Genomic DNA, 16,769 nt, shown 5'->3' on the forward strand with positions numbered 1-16,769 from the left:
CTCATCTGTCAAATGAGCTGGAGAAGGAAATGGCAAACCACTCTAATGTCTCTGGCAAGCAAACCCCAAACGGGGTCATGAATAGTCAAACACGGCTGAAACAACTGAACAAGTTCTCCTTTCCATAGAGATCTTAAGTAAAGCATGCTGTTTAGCTACCAGGTAAACTCTCAAGGTCAACTGCTGCAAGTGATACTCTACAACATCATTTCTTCTGCAAGAATGAATAACCAAATATTGTCCCAAATACATGTTAAATAGAAAAGAAAAGAAAAATACAACCTGTTGCATCACTTTCTTGCTAACAATAGTTGTACTCATTTAATAAGCATTTATTAAGTTTCAGTACTAAAGTGCTATTTATTTAGGGTCAGGTGCCATGCTAAGCGTTGGGAATACAAAGATAAAAGTTGTCCCTGCCTTCTAGAAGATTATATTCTACTGGGGGAAAAAATGATCTGTTCATGATAATAATAACAACAACAACATTTATATAACACTTTAAGGATTGTAAGGCACTTTACACACGATATCTCACTTGATTCTCTCAATAGCTCTGAAAGACAGGTACTACTGTTATCCTCAGTTTGCAAATGAGAAAATTGACCTTGAACGAAATTAAATGACTTACCCAGAGTCACATGGTAAGTGTCTGAGGCTGGATTCAAACTCAGGTCTTCCTGACTACATATAGTGCTGTATACACTCTATGCATTAAGCCATCTAGATGCCTCTTCAAAAAAAATACTCAAAGATATATGGTGAGGTGAATGCCCCACAAAGATGTGTCCTATGTAGGGAGCAACAAATGGGCTGGTTTGGCTGAATGCAGAGAGTGTGAGTGTGGAGGCTGGAGAGTGGGTTTCGATACATGAGGTTGCTAATGGGTAAATAATTTACCATGAACTATTTCTTCTATGGCTTTAAGTCCTATGAGAATGTGCCTGGTGTGGCCCTTTCTGTGATTTGCAGATGTCCTGAAGGACTGGCTGCCACAGTTATTCACATAAGCCAAGGATCACTGGATAAACCACCATAACCCAGAGCCAGTCATGACCCATTATATCGGTGGAAGGAAATGGCAATGTTTAGCCTGCAGAAGCCAAGGTCAGAGTAGGGAAGGGAAACATGATAGCTGTTTTTAAGTATTTAAAAAGCTGATACATGGAAGAGAGTTTTGATTTTTTTTTCCGTCTGGCTCTAGAGGGAAGAACGTGAAACTATGAGTAGAACTGGCAAAGAGGCCAATTAGACTTGGTGTTTGGGGGGGGAAAGCTTCCTAAAGAGATCTGTTTAAGAGTGGAATAGGTTGGCTGGAGAGGTAGTGGGTTTCCTCCTCCTTAGAACTTTTGGATCTGTTTTGAGCACTGGGCCTGGAATCAGGAAAGACGAGTTCAAATCTAGTCTTAGATAAATAGTAGTTGTGTGACTCTGGGCAAATCACTCAACCTCTTTGCCTCAGTTTCCCCAACTGTACCATGAGCATCATAGTAACATCTATCTCACAGGGCCACAGAGTTGTGAAGATCACATGAAGTAAAATTTGTAAAGTGCTTGGCACATAGTCAGTGATATAAATGCTTATTATCTCCTCTCCCTTCCCTTTTTCATTCGAAGGATGAATGTTATAGTGAGAATACCCTTCAGGTGTAGATTGGACCATACGGCTTCTGAGGGCCCTAATGTATTTCAGATTCTGTCATTCTGTGACATGCTATGCCATGGAATGTCATTTATGTTTTCAGCCGCCCTCTGCTCTTACCGTTGGGTAGTGTCAGGCCCCAGAAGTCACCCTAGAGTAGACATTCTTAACTTTTCAGGGGAGGACATGGTCATCTGTCAGTCCAGTCTGGTGAAACCAATGGGGCCCTTCTCAGAATAACATTTTTAAATGCTTGAAATTAAATACATAGGAATACAAAGGAAACCAAGTATATTGAAATAGTTATCAGATTATTTTCTTTAAAAAAAAAAGTTCATGGACTGCAGGTTAAGAACCTGTCCCTAGAGATACAGGTGTAGACTACACAATCTCAGAGCTGCTTTGAAGGCACAAGAACGATTCCATGTTGGAACTTCTGGGGTTGGTAGCCCCTTGAATCAGAGAGATGTGTAAGCTACCTAAAGAAACCTTGTGAATCAAAAATAGTTCTAATCTTCTAGAGCTTACTGGAACAGGGCAAATGCGGGGCTGCCTTTACTAGCCACCTAGTGGAACAGTGGATAGAGCGCTGGGCTTGGAGTTAGGAAGGCTTTGAATTAAAATTCAGCTTCAGAAACATACTAACTGTGTGACCTTGGACAAGTCACTTAACTTCTGTCTACCTCAGTTGCCTCAACTGTAAAATAGAGATAATAATAGTGCTTCCCAGAGTTGCTGTGAAGATCAAAGGAGATCATATTTTTTAAGTTTTTAGCACAGTTTCCAGCACATGGTACTTAATAAATGCTTGTTTCTTTCCTTCCTTCCTTTCTTCCTTTTTTCCTTGCTTCCTTGCTTCCTTCCTTCCTTCCTCCCTTCCTTCCCTCCCTTCTCCCTTCCTCCTTCCTTTCCTCTTTCCTTCCCTCCTTTCCCTTCCTTCTTTTCTTCCTTCCCTCTTTCTTCTTTCCCTCCTTACTTCTTTTTCTCTTCTTCCTTCCCTCTTTCTTTCCTTAATTTTTTTCTTTCTTTCCCTTCCTTCCTTCCTTCCTTCCTTCCTTCTTCCTTCCTTCCTTCCTTCCTTCTTCCTTCCTTCCTTCCTTCCTTCCTTCCTTCCTTCCTTCCTTCCTTCCTTCCTTCCTTCCTTCCTTTTCTCTTTTCCTTCCTTCCCTCCTTCCTTCTTCAATTCCTCTGACATTCTTTTGTTTCTCTCTTCTTCAACACTCCAACTCTGAGAAGTCAGGCCCTGGCACTACCTTCCAGAATACCATGAGGTCTTTGTATGCCCAAAGAGTTATATAATAGGCAGGCCAAGGGGTCTAGAGATATAAGATGTAGCATCTGTAAAGATTTTTTAAAAATATAATTTTTCTCTTGGTATGTTCCAACATAAAATCCTATCTTTCTGGGTAACATACCCAATGGTCAACAATCTTTCTTACAAGAAAATTCTTACCCGTTCTAAATTTTTCTTCATGATACAGTTCAAACCCACTTCCTTTGCTTCTGATCTTAAAGATGGTGGACAGCTGGCCACCACTCTCCATGTGATACTAGTTGACATGTATATTCTCTATATTGCCTTAAGTTTTTGTCCATCATCTCATTTGATTCTTAACGCAGCTCTAAGAGAGAAGTATTACAAGTATTATTATTCCCAGATTAAAAAAAAAAGAAAACAAAAACAAGGCTGGACTCTCTCAGACTCACCCTGCTAAGTGGCAGAGGCGTCCAAATCCAGTAAATCCAATATCTGCTATTTCTAACTGCCTCTTAGAGACTGTCATATACTTTCAGACTTTCCATAGGTTATCCTGAAGCCTCATCTTTTTACCACCAGCCAGGTAAGAACTCCCAACAGTGCCCTGTGGTTTGCCAGGGTCATGGAGTTGCCTTAGCACCTACGGTCCTTTCAGTGGCTACCCTATCACATGCATTCTGCTAGCATGTGAAGGCTGAAAACGCCTCCTAATTTAAAGGGGCCATTTGTAGTCTTTATTCATTTGTTTTTCTCCTGTTGTAAGCCAGACTTTGCTTGAATATTTTCTGGCCTAAGTGCCCCCTTAATTAAGACTTGACTCACAAATCATTTTCATGGCAATACACTGGGTATTACACGCCTCAGAATTTTGCGCTAACAGGACTAGAAGAGAAAAAAAAATTCTTTGTTTTAGTGAGAAATGCTAATTGAACTTTTTTTTTTTAAAGGGACATTAAATGTAGACCAATCAACTGAGTAAAATGCAAAAGAATTCATTTTTTTCTTCCTTTTTATCTGCTGCTCCCACGAACAAGGCGGGGAGAAAATATCCAAGTGTTTATTTTGGTGTGGGGAAAAAATGAGATGCAATATTGATAACTCCTCCCTTCCTCCCCAGTAAAGTTGGTATTTGAGAAAAGAATGGCAAAGATTGTGAATATCCTTCAAAGTAACACAGAAAATAACTGGTCCTGCTTCTGTCAGCAGCTGGAGGGAAATGTCTCAGCAGCCTCTTTTTCTCCAGTTACCAAATTCCTTTATGCTCCTTTTCTTAGAAAACCTACTTTATAGGTCATTTAGCAACTATTAAAAACAGAAGTGAACAAAACCCAAAAGCCTGGATCTTTTCCCTTTGATATTTCCCCACTTTTCAGAAAAGGGTTTGGGGAATTAGATTTTTTTTTTTTATTTTAAAGTCTCAACTTTGGTTTTGTGGGCATTAAAAAAAAATCTTTCAATAAATAAGTAAGTAACATCCCTTAAACGGGGCAGGCTGAGAGAAACCTGTCTTGCATCAGCACACCTGCTGTCCAGAAAAGAAACCGTAAACGTGAATGTCCCCAAATGGAACACCTCATTTAGCAAACAAATCAACACTCACAATTTCCTACAAAATGGGCATGGAATTCTACTCTTGCTGTGTACCCCCCCCCATTCTCACATCCCCAATTTAGAAGAACTGAGCGGTGGGAGAATTGTTTAAATCCTGGTAAGTAAATAAATAGAAGGTCCCAATTCATAATGGCCAGTGTCTTGGTTGTCCATTCATTAAGGATGCCTGCTGAGGCATCATATAGCCCACCATGAGGCACAGAATTGGCCTGACTTAGAGGTTTCAAGGGTCCTGTTCTCTTGCAGGATTCTTCGGTTTTGAAATCTATCAAAGGAATCTCAAAACAAATTACATGGTAAATTATTATCTCTGTTCTGGCCTCCTCTCTATACCCTACTGTTCCCGTGGAACAGCCATGGGTGAGCTGCATGTAAAAGCCGACAAGATAAGCAGATTACAGAATGTCATGTGCCGGGGGCTACTCAGAATTTCACAGCCAAACTTCTCTGGCCAAATCAGTTTATCTGATTCTTCTGGGTCACAGGCTGTTTCAATTAATACACCCTCTAATGACTAAAGTTATCTTCTTAATGTGGAAGACATAAGCTGAGAGGAATGGAGTCCAAGGACCTGGAGCAAACTCGGCTGGCCCTTCACTCCTCCACTCCTGGATTTCTCTTCCTCAAACTGTCTTACAAGGATGGAGGGAACGGGCTAGGAAGGAACACAGGATTCCATTCAGCCAGACTCCCTTTATGCCACTTTCCTATCTTTACCAATGCATTTCCTTAAGCCTTTAGTGGACTGTGGATCCCAGGGTACCGAATAACAAGGCTGGATATGAAAACAGAATGCAGAAAACAAATTAGCATTTTGAAAATAAAAAGCCTGGCTTTTAATCCTATTAAGATCCTGGCTGCTTCCCCCCACCCCTCACTATCCCCCCTCTTTCCTAAGTTCTCTGAAAGAGATACTGATGTTCTATTAACATAAATGCTGAAATCAGCATTTCCTTTGAAAGAAGTTGTTAATATTTGGAAATGGTCGGATTTCCAATCCAAGCTTTGATTGTTATTCTATGCTAGTCGGCAAGTGCCAAGGTCACGGGGAGATTCACCTGCAGACTGAGCTAAATGAATCCACTCGGCCACAATGCATGTATAATTTAACATTCTCCTCTCGAGTACTCCCATGCATTCCTAAAAAAATATTTTATTACAATAACAAATTGGTTTCAAAATCATGCATTATGTATTCTGAAATTAGGTCTGCCAACAAAACCTGTATATACAAACACACAAGCAACCATGCAGTGTTGGGAGAGCCCACAAATGTTAGAGGGACCTTGGACAATGTTTGAGAACAACAGTTAATTCCCCCAGGGATCCCTCTCCCTTACCCCTTTTCTTATTTTATTATCCCAATCTGCATATTTGGAAAGAAAGAAAAAATAGCAAACTGCTCATTTGCTATAAAATGTGGTTAGAAAGTAATCACCTCTTCCTCTTGTCTTACTTTGCAGCCTGATGACTCTTTGTAGAAAACACTATTGGGCTGAAGTACCTAATGCCCTAAAAAGACGCCTGCCAGCCCCACCCCACCCCCATCTTTTTTTTTTAACAGAGCTTTCACAGGAAAACAAATATTCTCTGAATATTTAAAAGTCCCTTTCCCTCTCCACCCTCCTGTGATCTGACACTTCCCAAGTACACATTTTTTAAAGAAACTGGACTTTTAACAAAGCTTCTTTGAAACATGAAAGATAACGTTATCAAAGACCTCCTTGCAAATTCTTGGTAAGAAATACTGTTCCTTGGCCATAAGCTTTCATCGCTGCTGAGTTATCCAAAAAGTTAACATATGCAGAAAATCCTTCAGTTTCCTCATCACAAATACTGTCTGTTCAATGCAGTTTTAAGTTAAACATACATTGATTTATTTAGCACCCTTTTACAGCACAAACAGGTTTGGTTTTTTTTCTTCTTCCTGCACAATAAGCCTTGATAGGCTGGCATTTTTTAATGGACTTAAGGTACCCATTTATGAATAATTAAGGTTAAAATGTTTTTTTTTCTGAATCCCTCAATGATTTTGTATTTAAAACATTTATATCATGTAAAAAAAAAATTTAACTATGCCAGAGTCAGGGTGTCCATTAAAAATAATGCATAGAAAATTGCATTCCTAATTGTTACGCTGGCCAGTGCTTTGCAAAGTAATGTTGAACCCCTTGGTGGATATTTGTGACGGGCATATATGAACTTCAGAAAAAATTAAAACTGTGAGAAGGAAACTTGGCTAAATTTTTTATCTTTGAAGGATTTCTTAAGCACAGTGGAAAGCTCTAAGTTCTCTAGATTTTAAAGAAAATATCTAGTTTGCCTTAACAAGAAATTTGTTTTTCATAAATGCACAAGCTAAACTAAGTGGAGACCTGTCCATTAGTCTACTGACTTTGTGACCAAAACATTTTTGAGAGAATCATTTGTAAATTACTTCAACTGAAAAGCAATTTTTTTTAATTGTTGTATATGTGTTCATGACAAACAGCACTGTAGCAGTCTTTGTACTTTTAAAGCTATGTCCAGACCTAAAAAAGTTTAATTCCCTAACATGAGCTTTTAATAAAGGCAAATCATGAGTAAAATTAGATGCTGGAGCCTTTCATTCTCCAAAAAGTCTGCAAACACTGTGCTAAGAAATTATTTCTCTATAATTTCGTTTAGATGTAGTGATATGACTAGACATATAGCTTTTTCTGTAGTGAAATTATAAAGAATAATTGTCTCTAATCTAATCAGTGGTATCTGAAAATGGTAAATGTTAACAGCATAATTTCTGATTTCTTAAGAAGCCTTTTGTATTGTAATTTAGGCTGACACATTAAAGCTTTGCTTTTTAAAAAAAGAACAATTAACAAATTTGTTGATAGAAATTAAATATTCCTGACAATTGTAAATGCATTTTTCTTCTTGTCTTCTATCTTGGGAAATACAAAAAAAAAAAAAAGGATCATTCAATGTGAGATTTTGTGTGAAATTTTAGAAAAATAATTAAAAGAATATGGGGTCTTAATGCTAACAAAAATGTGTTTTATAGAAGTAATAAGAAAATTCGACAGTATGAATATATACACACACACATTACATGTGTATATATGTATACATACAGCATAAACACATCACGCATACTACATAGGTGATATATACATACACGTTTTTCGTAATACTTTAAATTGTAATCTGTAGGCTAAATGATTAAAGTCTCTCCAGGTTCAGTTTGTTTGCAAAAGTATTTACTTCATTTTTAGTTGTGGGCTATTTTAAGCTGAATACAAAGCACTTTTTTTATTTGTTATTAAAGTCAGTTCACATCTTCCATAACCTTCTGTGTTTTGTGTACAGCTCAACACACACAATTTGGGAAAGTATTAAAATAGAGAGGAACAAAATAGAAAAAAAATATAGAAAGGTCTCAGAAAATTATTACATTTCATTTCCATGGGACTCAAAGCTGACAACCACCTAGTCTCCTCTCCTTGCCCTATGTGTTCATCCTTAAAGTCCTAAATGTTCATTTCCGTCAAAGTTGAACCTTTGATTCAGGTTTCCTCTTTTGCTGTGGAGGCAACAGGATTCCAGATTGAGCTGAAAAGGCTTTCTAACAACCATGATTAATTTCCATTTAGAAATACATATACAAAGCAAACCCGAAATACATAAGACTTCAGGTAAGAGACTATGTAGATGCCCTAGGGGTCAGTGAGAGGGGACCAGTGCTTCAGAATTCATCTTAAGTAGAGGATTAAGCAATAATATGGGAACCTGTTATTATTTACTCAGACAGAAGCCAAGAAGCATCCTTCTCCAACCTCATTGCCCAATGCCACTTTTTTTAAATGGCCATGAAAAGCATCAAATATGAGTTGAATCTAAATGTTTCCGAGGAAACTTTTCCCTCACCTACCGGTTCCAAAGATCAGACAGAAAGCAATGCTTGTCCCATTGGGTTTATCCATTACTTGGTGACTGGAGACCTGCAAGCAATTTGATTTGGGGCTGTTTTATTAAGGATGGTCAAGGCATTCGACTTTGGGGTTGGCACAGAGGAATCCAGGGTCCAGACCGAGGCCTGGCTACCTACCAAAGAATGACACGTTTGCAGGGATGGAAAGCACTGGTTTTATATGCAATCCTCAGACAATTCCAACTCCTGGCTTCAGGCAAAAGTCACTCAGGAGCTTTGAAATTGGTCACTGTTAAAACTCGGGCACTGTTACTGAGTCAGGCTTGGGAAAGGAGAAGACAAACAAAACAAAACAAAATACTCCTATCTGTCTAATGTCTTCCCAAGTCAAATGTCGCTTGCCTTTGGAACAATCATGACCAAGAGAATCCTGCTTGTCTCAGAGGCACATGTGAAAGAGGAACCTGGAAGTCCGTGTGCTGGTCTGCCTGCTGAGCTAGGGGCTGGCACCATTGATCCCATTTCCTGGGAGCTGGCGGCATTTACACACGGCCTGCTACAGAGCCAACATGGGGGCATTTCAAAAATAGATTCTCCTGAGCTGCCTCGTACCCTTCCTTCCCAGAGATCCCAAAGCACTTTATCAATCTAAATTGAAATCCTGCCTTACTGAGCTGCCTTCAATGCAGCCACTCCAGCATAAATTGGATCAAATGCTTTCAGATTAATTCCTGGAAACCTATATTCATCTTTGTGTATCTTTATTACAGAACTTTAGCCACAAGACTGCTCTACAATTTTCATTACCAGAGCAGCTTCTGAGTTGGATCACTCTATGCGTTATCCCTTCATGACCCCAAACCATCCCCATTAGCCCCATTATTGCATATTCATGCTACACACCTGAGCCCAAGATAATGCTGAGAATTGTAGGGGGAAAGGGGAGGGGGTCTTTATGGCTGAATTTTCAATATTGCTTTCCTGTTCAGATTATTTAGCCAGCTACAGCAACATAGCCTCTGACTACATAAGAGGCTGCTGCCAACTGGCCTTGGCTAACCTATCTCTTACTCAAACAGCACCTCATATTTCTGTAGAGGGTTACAGCTGACAAAGTACTTCCTGCACAGCAAATTCTCAATAAGGTTTCACTAGACCAAGTGTGATTATACCCATTTTGCAGATGAGTAAACTGAAGCTCTGAGAGGTTACATGATGGGTGGTTAGTGATCATGGCCGGGTGAAAATAAAGAGATTATTACCAAAACCCAGCGTAGCTTCATTCAGAAGAGGTTATGACAGATTAACCTCATTTCCCATTTTAAAAAATTTTATTTTTTAGACAGGGTTATTGTTATTGTTGTTGTTCAGTCATGTCTGACTCTTTGTGACCCCATTTGGGATTTTCTTGGCAAAGATACTAGAGGTTTGTCATTTCCTCCTCCAGCTCTTTTTACAGATGAGGAAACTGAGGCAAACAGAGATCAGTGACTTGCCCATGGTCACATAGCTAGTAAGTATCCGATGCCAGATTTGAACTCATGAAAATGAGTCTTTCTGATTCTAAGCCCAGTGCCCCATCCACTGTGCCACCTAACTGCCCACAAGGAATGCTATTAATCCAAATTTGAGTAACATAACAAGGTGTCCCAAACTCTTGTATAGCAAAGCCTTCAATTCTATTCTTATGGCAAAGATGGACAGATCCGGGCTAAACAATAATATAATAGGTGAATTCAGAGTGTGTTGAGCGTCTGGATATAAAGAGGAATCTAGTCGTTGGATATCACTTTGGAATGAGGTCCAGTGGAGTGCTCCAGGGATCTGTGTTTGGCCCTTTATTGCTTAACATTTTAATCAATGATTTAGATAAAGGAATAGATGGATGGCATGCTCATAAAAAATGGAGGTGGCATGAACCTAGAGGGAATAGTTAAGTCACTGGATGGAAGAATCAGAATTTTTAAAAAAATCTTGATAGGGCAGAACATTGAGCCAAATCTAATTCAATAGACTAATACAATAAATCTAATTCAATAAACTCAATGCCTGGGTTACACTTGGGTGAAAAAAACAATCAGCTTCACAGATGCAAGATGGGTGAAGCATGGGCTAGAGAACAGTTCATTTGGGGAAAAAATCAGAAGGATTTAGAGGATGACAAGGTGTCAGCAGTGTGATATAACAACCAATGGGCTAATACGACTTTGGGTTCCATTCATTGATTCATAGCATCCAGAACGGGGATGCTGTCCTCGACCCTGGCCAAGATCTTGTCAAAAATGTTGTGTTCATTTCTAGGTGTCCCAAGGCAGGGAGAGCTTTGATAATATCGAAAGCACCCAAAGATGGGAGACAGGGGCAAGGAAGGGATGAAGTGATGATGCAGGGCTGGGCTGCAAGCAGCTCAAACTGGATCTCATGGACTGTCTCTGTTTACACCCAGAAATCAGCAAACGCACATCAGTGTTTGATTTACTGTTCTGTTGATTGTCTAGACTTAAGAAAGTGATGGAGAAAATGTTGTCAATGCAGACTAAACTGAAAATTGTGCTAAGCATACATATTTTCCACCCTCTCCTCTCCCCCCACCCCAAAGCTGGTTGTTAAATATATCCTAGCACACATTTTGATGGCGTCACACATGGATCATTCAAAGGAGAGTGGAAGGAAAGATATGACCAAAGGGGAAATCAGCAAGGCACATAGAATGTAATGTTGTCGGTTGGCGCTGGTACTGAAAAGATAGCTATTCATACAACAGATAGATCGTCTCTACATAGTTTACACTGCCAAGGAAGACGGAAGCCAAGAGAGGGCTGCTGGGCTTGTACTAGGGTCATTCAATAGCCCCAAAGACAAAACCTTTGTTATAAACAGGGTGGAGTAAATGAGGTTCTTAAAAGATCAACTACCTTGTCCCTAGTATCTCTCTAGCCTAATACTATTACTCTTGGCTCCCACCAAGGCAATTTACTCCCCATTCCCCTCTTATGCCTTATAATTTTCATTGGCTTATGACTTTCCTTCTCCTTCAAACACTTATCTCCCCTCCTTTCTGCTATTCCTATCCTTCACCTCCTTCAGGGCCCATCTCAGAACTCATCTCCCCCATTGGAATCTCCTTGATTACCAGATCTTCCTTGGATCACTCTCCATTCCTCCAAATGTTTACTTTACCTCCTACTATTGTACAGGCATTGATACGATGTTAAAATGGTTTTAAATCATCTTAGGCTTGTGTTTTCTCTCTCCAAATAGTCGACCAACTCATGTCTTTCTTTACTTATGGATTCACTCTCCTTATCACATATACTCCCACCACCACTTTAAACAAACGGCCATTTACACCTGCACGTGCACATACACCACCATGGCGCATAGTAAGTAGGTAGCACACTCAGTAAATATTAGGTTAACCAACTTTCTGGAAGCTGCTCCAGATGGAAGTGAAGGCAGCATAAGGCTTTCAAGGGCATTCAGAGTTCCAAATTGTTAGTTCCTGGAAGAGCCCAGGGGAACCCATGTATGCCCCAAACCGGCATTTCAAAATCAGAACTTTAGTTACTGAAGTTGCTCAGAGTGTTTGAGTCAAAGTCTCAGCTCTCTGGCAGCTCTAGGCACCAGATGATTTGTGTGCTTTTTTATTGTTTCTTTCCTATGCTGATTGGCTTTGATTCATTATACAGCACAGAGTCTATGAGAACACCTCATTTTTCAAGTTAACAGGTGCACAATGAAATTAGATTAAAGTTTTGTAAATTTGCAGGTGCAAATTTGCAGGGGAGGGAGGTGGGAATCAAAATGCATCTGGTATATTGAGACCTGCAGATGAGAGATGAAGAGGATTACCTATAGTCAGATTTTCCTCATTTCAGAGAGCACATATTTTCAGAACACTATTTGCCATTAACATTTTCCCAGGGGGCTTTGGAGGGGAAATCATTATCACCAGTAATCTGTGTTCATCCTTTCTCTCCTCTTTCCATCCCTTCTCACACACACACACACACACACACACACACACACACACACACACACTTCATACTCGTTCCTTCCCCTCTTCCTATCTGGCTCTTTCTGTGCCCTTTTCCTTGGGACTTAGGCATGGCCTTGAAACTTGTCACATTTCACTCATGGAGATGGTCCTCTTGGATTCCACACGTACAGGGTTGTGTGACCTGGGCACGGAATAGATCTCTCTCTAGAGCTGCGTTGTGGTACTCAGCTCCTCCGAGCCTTGACCAGCTTAGACCCCAGTGATCTCTCTCCTTTCCTATATCCAGGGCAAAATATCCGAGGGCCTGCCATGGGAGACGTTCTCATCAAAGACGCATTTTCAGGATGAATGGACACAAGACCCCTTTCTCGTCCCCTACAATGCCTTCTTCCTCTGCTCTCCCTTCCTTTTCCTTTCTCTGTTATCTCCCTTTTACCTTTCTTTTTTTCCTTGATTTTTTCTCTATTTTTTCTCTTTTATACATCACATAAACACGAACAAGTGCAAATGTGTACCCATATACCCCCAGACCCACAGAAATGACCACTACACATGTTTGTCAAAAACACAAACATCAGTCTTTTTTTTAGCTTTGTTAAAAAAAGAAAAAACAATCCCCATTTAAAAAGGGCTGGCTAGGACTCTGTAATCTGTACATACAATTTAATCCTGTAAAGAATCAGCAGGACGCACCTCAATCAAAAGCCTTCATCAACTTGTAAAAACAATATTTTGATTCAATCAGATTCAAAGCTCTGAAATTCCCACCTAATTAATGCAGGGTCACTCGGGGGCTGTGCAGTGGTAGCTAGAAGAGTGGTCAAATATTTACCCTCAACACACTACACATTTGGACCACCATGGACCAGAGGAGTGGGCGAGAATAGATAATGCACCTTGGGCTGCAGCAGGTTTCGTTCTGCCCCACTATTTGGATAAATAATTATTACAGAGGAAAAAGAGAAAAGAAAAGCCTCTTCATTATCCATATATGCACACATCCCAGCCCTGGTCTGTTAATGTTACACCACCAGGGACCTGGCCAACATCCTGCTAATAGTTCTATTTTAACATGAGCATCTGTCCCAAGCTTTGGCAGGGCCTTTCTTATGGTCTGTTCTTGCAACATTCCAAATAAATAATTTGTTTCAAACAGACAGCTAAGAATTACTGAGCAATCTAATCCACTTAAGGCTTGGGGTTTGGGTTTTTTTTTTCTTTTGTTTCACTTTAAATTCCTATAAACTGGCCTTGGTTTGAATTTCCTTCTTTAACCCAATACCTGGATGCAGGGGCATTTTCTGTCCTGGGGTAGGGACATACTACACGAAAATATATCCTGCATAGACATATGTGTGGACTGCATTCACAGTCAGTGATATTTTAGCAGCATGAGCCTTCTCTACATATATATCTGCATTTATATATCTATATACATATACACCTACATACACATACACTTACTACCTAGGTGGGATCCTACAGCTACCTACATAGTCACAGAAAGGGAAAGTAGACATACAGAAAGGGTGAGAGAGAGAACTCCACTACAGACCAGGTCCTCATTATTGACAGGCAAATCTTGGGTTTTTCTTTGTCAAGTCATGGGAATGTGGGGTAAATTTTGAAATGTTGTGTACCAAGAAATCGCACCTATGCCCTTTTCTGTTCATTCTCCTCCTAGTAAATCCTGTGAACTTCTCAGAAATTGTACTTTGCATGTTTCTAGGGTGTAAAACTGAGTTAATTTTTGCACTGGAGGGGTGGAGGTCATTGGTGGTGGTAGTTTTTTTTTTCTTTCCCCATGGACACAATGATAGGACATTCCAGAGACGCTCAAGGAAACTGAGACAGAAAGAGACAATGGAGGACTGTTCTCTCTTTCCTCAAGGCATTCTTTGGGCTGTTGTACTTTCATTTTAATATTTTTGCATCTGCATTCTAGAATTACACAAGAGACAGAATATGTGTATCTTTTACACCAAATGACTGTACCTTTATGAAGGTCAGCTGTGGTACATTTTTGCTAAACTGCACATACACACATTCTCCCCTGGGGATCCTAATGACTGGTAAAAGAATCCATGCATGTGAATGGAACCTTGTAGTTGAATATAAATATATGTATGTGGATAGATAGATAGATAGATGGATGGATGGATGGATGGATAGATAGATAGATAGATAGATAGATAGACAGACACACACACACACACATATATATAGATAAAACTGTATTTACATGTATAAAATTTATATGTATCTAACATATAATTAGTGAAGGAAACTTCCAGTGTAGAAATATCCTCTACTAATGCATATGAATAATCTTCCTGTAACATATCTTAGAGAGGTACCTTAAGAGGATCCTCTTAAGAACCTTAAGTTAAGTGGTTTGCCCATGGCCAAACAATTAATATATATCTGAGGCAGGTTGAACCCAGATCTTTCTGACTCTAAGGACACTTGAAGGTTGCTTGCCATGCTGGTATATGTGTGTACACACATATATGTATGTGTGTATATATACATGCATGTATACATATATTTATAAGACTATGTGTATTGTACATATGTACACATATATATGTGTGTGTATTTATATACATGTATATGTATGTACGCACACACACATACTTCCTAGAGTCAAAGAGACCTGAGTTCAAATCTAGCCTCAGATACTTACTAAGTGTGTGACCCTGGGCAAGTAATTTAATCTATGTTTGCCTTAATTCACTGAAGAAGGAAATGGCAAACCACTCCAGTGACTTTGGCAAGCAAACCCCATACATGGTATAGTCTATGGTGTCACAATGAGTAGGATGTGACTGGACAACAAATATGGTGTAATGTAGATAGACACACATATGTAAATGTGTGCATAAATTATGCAAATTTAATATGTAATAATCAATTTCCATTTAATAGGGATTCATATAAATTCTTATGCTTGGGTTTAAAAAAAAAAACAACTTCACAAGTACAAGATGGAAGAGAAATAATTGACAGCAGTTGATACAAAAAAGATCTAGGGGTCAAAGTGACCTGCATGCTCAATGTGAGTCAACTGTGTGATATGGCTGGCAGAAAAGCTAATGTGGTTATAAAGTTCATTAACAGAGGAATAGTGTTGAAGCCTAGGGAGATGAGAGTGTTACTATTTAGTGCATTTGCCTGACCATACCTTGGAACAGAATCCTGGAAGACTGCTCAGCTCTGGATGTCATATTTTAGGAAGGATGGATAAATGTGTTCATATGAAAGCAATGAGGCTAGTGAGGCTATCGAAGGAAATTTGGCCATGAGAAGAAAAAGTCTGGGATATGGGAAAGGGAGTATGATACTTGTCTTCTTCTTAAAGAAAGAATAGACTCGCTCTAATTGGACTTAGAAGGCAGCCCTTGGATGGAAGGTGGATGGAGGCAAATTTAGGCATAACATATGTTAAAACTTCCTAAAATATGAGCACTACCTAAAAGTGGAAAGAGCTCCTCCAGGCGTAGAGGGTTGTCCCTACTTAGGTGGATAGAGCACATGACCTAGAGCCAGGGAAATGAGTTCAAATCTAGCCTCAGACACTTAGCTTTGTGAACCTGGGCAAGTCACTTAACTTCCATCTAAGTCAGTTTCCTCAACTGTAAAATGGGGCTCATAACAGCACCCATTCCCCAGGATTGTTGTGAAGGTCAAACGAGATATTTGTGAAGTGACACTTAGTAGGTGTTTGATAAATGTTTACTCCCTCCCACCCCCCTCAGCAGAGACCTGCAACCATGGTTGGACAGATCTCTTATAAATTATTAATTCTTTTAAGGTATGGGTGGGACTAGATATACTTGGGTTCCTGAGGTTTCTTTGACTGATTGGTTATTTTGGCATCGTATAGACACATATTTTCCAGACTTGACCTTTCGGCATTTTTCGGAAATAACATCCAGAAACAACTTTGTGTACGAGTGCAATTATTCATTAAACACAAACAATTCCCCTGACATCACATCGATACTAGGCACTTCTGGTATGGGCTTTTGGAACCCAACTGAATTGTTTCCACCTTCCTGCCTACACAAGAACCATTTTGGATCCTTAACCTTTTCTCAAACCAGATGATATATTTCCAGAGATCAATCAACAGCTTTATGCATAGCCTTTCTACTTTTAGCAACTGATTCTGGGATTCCATGGTCCTGAATGAACTAAAGATTCTCAGGGATCAGCCAGAGGTTTATAATCGAATGCATTATACCCTGATAGAAGGATTGTTTTTATATAAACATTAGTTCCCACTGCCAAGACCCGTCCCAGTAGGGCCTTGTATACCCATCAAATATTCAGGAAGCCCATACAAACA

This window comes from Phascolarctos cinereus, unplaced genomic scaffold, assembly GCF_003287225.1.
Source record: "Phascolarctos cinereus isolate Bilbo 61053 unplaced genomic scaffold, phaCin_HiC Scaffold_2;HRSCAF=192, whole genome shotgun sequence".
Taxonomy (NCBI): domain Eukaryota; kingdom Metazoa; phylum Chordata; class Mammalia; order Diprotodontia; family Phascolarctidae; genus Phascolarctos; species Phascolarctos cinereus.